The sequence below is a fragment of the Hipposideros armiger genome, unplaced genomic scaffold (assembly GCF_001890085.2).
Source record: "Hipposideros armiger isolate ML-2016 unplaced genomic scaffold, ASM189008v1 scaffold_733, whole genome shotgun sequence".
Classification (NCBI taxonomy): domain Eukaryota; kingdom Metazoa; phylum Chordata; class Mammalia; order Chiroptera; family Hipposideridae; genus Hipposideros; species Hipposideros armiger.
The window spans coordinates 385,269-391,880 of NW_017732083.1; positions in this window are offsets into that span (position 1 = coordinate 385,269).

Here is a 6,612-nt window from a genome sequence, read left to right on the forward strand (position 1 = left end):
CGGATCCCACATATGAAGGCCAGTGACACTGCCCTCCACAGCTAAGATGCTGAACAACAGCTCAACCTGGAGCTGGGCTGCCGTGAGTCGCCGGCAAAGGCGTAGGCTGCAGCCCCTGTGGCAGTGGGTTGCCATGGACTACTGTGTGTAGCCAGCAGCCAGCATGAGCGGGCAGCAGCCGCAGTGAGCAGCCGTCCAGAAGCCAGCGACTGATCTGCCTCGCCCGGGAAGAGCGCAATGATGGTGCCAACTTTGGGCAGTGAAGCAATGTCCTCCACAACTAGACTGAAGAACAAAATTGGAGCAACTTCTCTGTTTCCCTCCCCCAATTCCCCAATAAAATCTTTAAAAAAAAAGACATTGGAGGGTTGAAAGAATAAGAAAACAAAACCGGAGCACTTCATTCTAGAACATCAGACTATACATTATTTTCTAGTGTACATGGAACATTCTCAAGGATAAACCATATATTGGGACATAAAACTCACCTCAGCAAATTTAAGAAGATTGAAATCACTTTAAATATATTCTCTGATCACAAGGCTTTGAAATTGGATATCAGCTGCAAAAAGAAAGCAGGAAAAAACACAAGTATGTGGAGATTAAACAACATACTTTTAGAGAATGACTGGGTCAAAAAAGAAATAAGAGGAGCGTTCAAAAGATACACAGAGACAAATGAGAATGAAAATACATCCTACCAAAAATTTTGGGATGCAGCAAAAGCAGTTTTAAGAGAGAAATTTATATCATCACAGGTCTATCTCAAGAAACAAGAAAAATCCCAGATAAATAACCTCACGTTACACCTTGAAGAACTAGAAAAAGAAGAATAAATGAAACTCAAAGGCAGCAGAAGGAAGGAAATAATAAAAACCAGAGCAGCACTAAATGAAATAGAGAACAAATAAACAATAGAAAAAAATAATGAAATAAAGAGCTGGTTCTTTGAAAAGATTAATAAAATTTACAAACCCTTGGCTAGACTCACTGATACAATGAGAAAATACACAAATGAACAAAATAAAAAATGAAAGCAGGAAAATTACCACGGATGCCATGGAAATACAAAAGATCATCAAAGATTACTATAAAGGGCTATATGCCACCAAATTCAATAACCTAGAAGAAATGGACATGTTCTTAGAAATAGTCTTCCTAGGCTGAATCACGAAGGACTGGAAAATCTAAATACACCGATCAACAGTAAGGAAATTGAATCATTCATCCAAAACCTTCCAAAAAGCAAAAGTCCAGGACCAGATGGCTTCACTAGTGAATCCTACCAAACATTCAAAGAAGATCTAATACCTGTCCTACTCAAACTCTTCCAAAAAATTGAAGAAGAGACAATACTCCCTAACTCATTTTATGAGGTCAACATTACCCTGATTCCAAAATCTGGTAAGGATAACACAAAAAAAGAAAATTACCAATCAATATCTCTAATGAATACCAATGCAAAAATCCTAAACAAAATTCTAGCAAATCAAATGCAACGATGCATTAAAATTTTTATACACCATGATTAAGTGGGGTTAATGTAAGGAGCACAAGGATGGTTCAACATATGCAAATCCATCAATGTGACAGACACACCACATAAACAAAATAAAGGATAAAAATCATATGATTATATCAATAGATGCAGAAAAATCATTTGACAAGATACAACACCCATTTATGATTAAAACACTTAATAAAATGGGTATAGAAGGAAAATACCTTAACATAATAAAGGTCATATATGACAAACCCTCGGCTAGTATCATAATTATCAGTGGAAAACTGAAGCCCTTTGTTCTACATTCAGGAACACAGCAGGGCTGTCCCCTATCACCTCTGCTTTTCAACATAGTATTGGGAGTCCTAGCCAGAGCAATCAGGCAAGAGGAAGGAACAAAAGACATCCAAATAGAGAATGAAGAAGTTAAATTGTTACTTTCAGCAGATGACATGATGCTAAACATAGAAAACCCTAAAGACTCCACCACAAAGCTATTAGAAACAATAAATGAATACAGTGAAGTTGCCAGCTACAAAATCAGTGTACAAAATTCCATTGCATCCCTATATACTAACAATGAAATCTCAGAAAAAAAAATTAAACCGATTTCTTTTGCAATTGCAACAAAAAGAATAAAATACCTAGGAATAAACTTAACCAAGGATGTGAAAGACCTATATGCTAAAAACTATAAGACATTTTAAAAGAAGAAGACACAAGTAAATGGAAAGACATTCCATGTTCATGGATTGGAAAAGTCAATATAGTTAAAATGGCCATATTACCCAAAGCAATATACAGATTTAATGCAATCCCCACTAAAATCTCAATGGCATTTTTTAAGGAAATAGAACAAAGAATCATCAGACTTTTATGGAACCACAAAAGACTCCGAATAGCCAAAGCACTACTAAGAAAAAAGAACAATGCTGGAGGTATCACACTCCCTGACTTCAGCTTGTACCACAGGGTAACAATAATCAAAACAGTGTAATATTGGCAGTAAAACAGACACACAGGCCAATGGAATAGAATTGAAAATCCAGAAACAAACCCACATAAACATGGACCAATAGTTTTCAACAAAGGAGCCAAAAATATACAATGGAGAGAAAAAACCTCTTCAATAAATAGTGCTGGGAAAGAAACTGTGGTACATTTGTACAATGGAGTATTACTCAGCTATAAAGAAGAATGAAATCTTAACATTTGCAACGATATGGATGAACATTAGGTTAAGTGAAGTAAGTCAGTCGGAGAAAGACAAATACCATATGATCTCAGTTATAAATGGAATCTAAATAACTGAATAAGTGAGCAAAGTAAATGGAAAAAATAATAAAAATAAATAAATGGTGCTGGGAGAATTGAAAAGCCACATGTAAAAGAATGAAACTAGACTGCTGTCTGTCATTGTGTACCAAAATCAACTCAAAATGGATCAAAGACCTAAACATTAGACCTGAAACAATAAACTACATAGAAGAAAATATAGGTACTAAACTTATGGACCTTGAGTTCAAACAGCATTTTTATGAATTTGATCTCAAAGGCAAGGGAAGTAAAAGCTAAAAAAAATTAATGAGACTATATCAAACTAAAAAGCTTCTGCACAGCAACCATCAACAAATTAAAGAGGTAACCAACCAAACGGGAGAAGATTTTTGCAAACAACACGTCTGATAAGGAGCTAATATCCAAAATATAAAAGGGACTCCTACAACTCAACAACAAAAAGACAAACAATCCAATTAAAAAATGGGTAGGGGCGGCTGGTTAGCTCAGGTGGTTAGAATGTAGGCTCATAACACCAAGGTTGCTGTATTCGATTCCCACATGGGCCACGGAGATGCACACTCCACAACTAGATTGAAGACAACTACTTGACTTGGAGCTGATGGGTTCTGGAAAAACACAGTTCCCCAATCAATAAAATTTCTTTTAAAAAAGGAGCTGAATAAACAGAGGATCTGAATAGACATTTCTCCAAAGAGGACATACAGATGGCCAACGGACATATGAAAAAAATGCTCAACATCATTAATCACTGGAGAAACGCAAATAAAAACCATGATGAAATATCACCTCACACCAGTTAGAATGGCTATCATCAACTAGACAAATAATAGCAAGTGTGGAAAGGCTGTGGAAAAAAAAGGAACCCTCATACACTGTTGGTGGGAATGCAGATTGGTGTAGCCGCTATGGAAGGCAGTGTGGAGATTCCTCAAAAATTAAAAATAGAATTACCATATGACCCAGAAATCTCTCTCTTGGGTATCTACCTAAAAAATCTGAAAACATTTATCTGTAAAGACATATGTACGCCAATGTTCATTGCAGGTTTTTTACAGTGGCCAAGACATGGAAACAACCAAAGTGTCCTTCAATAGATTATTGGATAAAGAAGATGTGGTATGTATACACAATGGAATACTATTCTGCCATAAGAAAAGATGAAACAGTGCCATTTCCAACAACATGGATGGATCTTGAGATTATAATGTTCAGCGATATAAGTCAGACAGAAAAAGTTGAGAATCATATGATTTCACTGATATGTGGTATGTAAAACTGAAAACAACAAAAGAACAAGAAAAACAAATGAAGAAACAAAACTCATAGACATAAACAATAGTTTAGTAATAGGGTAAGTGGGGCAGGGGGAAGTAGATGAGGGTTAAAGGGATAAAATATATGGTGATGGAAGGAGACCTGACTTTGGTTGGTGAACACACAATGTGATATATAGATGATGTATTACAGAATTGTACACCTGAAATCTATGTAACTTTGCTAACAATTGTCACCCCAATAAACTTTAATTTTAAAAAAAAGAAAAGAAAATTCAAATATCAAGCATCTTCTCTGACCACAATCTTATGAAACTAGAAATCCATTACAAGAAAAAAAAAACTGAAAAACATGCAAACACATGGAGGCTAAATAACATGCTACTAAACGATGAAGATCAAGGAAGCAATTCAAAGATACCCTGAAAAAAAAAATCACAATGAACCAAAACCTATGAAATGCAGTGAAAGCAGTCCTCAGAGGGAAAATTCATAGCAATACAGGCCTACCTAAAAAAAATACAAAAAAACAAGAAAATTTTCAAATAAACAATCCAACCCTACATCTAAAAGAACTAGAAAAACACAGCAAACAAAGCCCAAAGTGAGTAAAGGATGTAATAATAAAGATCAGAGTGGAAATAAATGAAATAGAGTCTAAAGCAACAATAGAAAAGATCAATGAAACCAAGAGGTGGTTCTTTGAAATAATAAACAAAATTGACAAACCTTTAACCAAACTCATCAAGAAAAAAAGAGGGCCCAAATAAATAAAATCAGAAATGAAATAGAAGAAGTGACAATGGACACCACCGACATAAATAGATTATAAGAAAATACTAGGAACAGTTATATGCCAACAAATTGGACAAACTGGAAGAAATGGAAAAAGTCCTGGAAACATACAATCTTCCAAGACTGAATCAAGGAGTAATAGAAAACCAGAACAAACCGATTCTTACTAACAAAATTGAATCAATAATCAAAAAACTCCCAACAAACAAAAGTCCTGGACTGGATGGCTTCACAGGTGAATTTCATCAAACTTTCAAAGAAGAATTAACACCTCTCCTCAAGCTATTCCAAAAAATTCAAAAGGAGGTGTGGCTCCCGAGCTCATTTTACGAGGCCAACATTACGCTGATTCTAAAACAAGACAAAGACATTACAAAAAAATAAATTTCTAGGCCAGTATCACTGATGAACATAGACGTAAAAATCCTCAACAAAACATTAGCGAACAGAATGCAGAAATATATTAAAAAGATCATTCACCATGATCAAGTGGGCTTTATTCCTGGCATGTTAGTTTGGTTCAATATCCACAAGTCAATTAACATGATACACCACATAAACAAAATGAAAGATAAAAATCATATGATCATATCAATAGATGCAGAAAAAGTGTTTCACAAAATTCAGCATCCATTTACGATAAAAATTCTAAGCAAAGTGAGAATAGAAGGAACATATCTCAACATAATAAAAGCCATATATGACCAAACTCACAGCTAACCTCATGCTCAGTGGTGAAAACCTAAATGAGTTCTCCTTAAGGCCAGGAAAAAGACAACGATGTCCACTTTCACCACTTTTATTCAACATAATATTGGAAGTCTTAGCCACAGCAATCAGACAACGAAAAGAAATAAAACACATCCAAATTAGAAAGGAAGAAGCAAAACTGTCATTATTTGCTATATACTATATACAGACAACCTGAAAGAGTCCAACAACATACTATTGGGACTGATAAATGAATTCAGTGAAGTAGTAGGATACAAAATTAATATTCAGAAATTGGTTGCACTGGTATACACCAATAATAGATGGTGAGAAAGTTAAATTAAGAAAACAATCCCATTTACAATTGCTTTAAAAAAAACATAAAACATATTGGAATAAATTAAACCAAGGAAGTAAAAGACCTGTACTTGGAAATCCAGAAGACACTGAAGGAAGAAATTAAAGAAGATACAAATAAATGGAAGCATATACCATGCTCATGGATAGGAAGAATTAACACTTTTAAAATGTCCATACTACCCAAAGCAATCTATAGATTCAATGCAATCCCTATCTAAATACCAATGGCATTTTTAACAGAACTGGAACAAATAATCCTAAAATTTATATGAAACCAGAAAAGACCCCAAATAGCCACAACAATCTTAAGAAAAAAGAAAAAAGTTGGAGGTATCATGCTACCTGATATCAAAGTATACTAGAAGACCATAGTAATCAAAACAGCATGGTATTGGCATAAAAACAAACACATAGATCAATGGAACAAAATAGAATTCATAAATAAACCCATGCTTATATGGTCATTCAATCTATACAAAGAATGCAAGAATATACACTGGGGTAAAGACAGTCTATTCAATAAGTGGTGTTGGGAAAGCTGGACAGATACACACACACAAAATGAAACTGGACCACCTTTTACACCATATAAAAGAATAAATTCAAAATGGATTAAAGACTTCAATATAAGACCCCAAACCATAAAACTCCTAGGAGAAAATATAG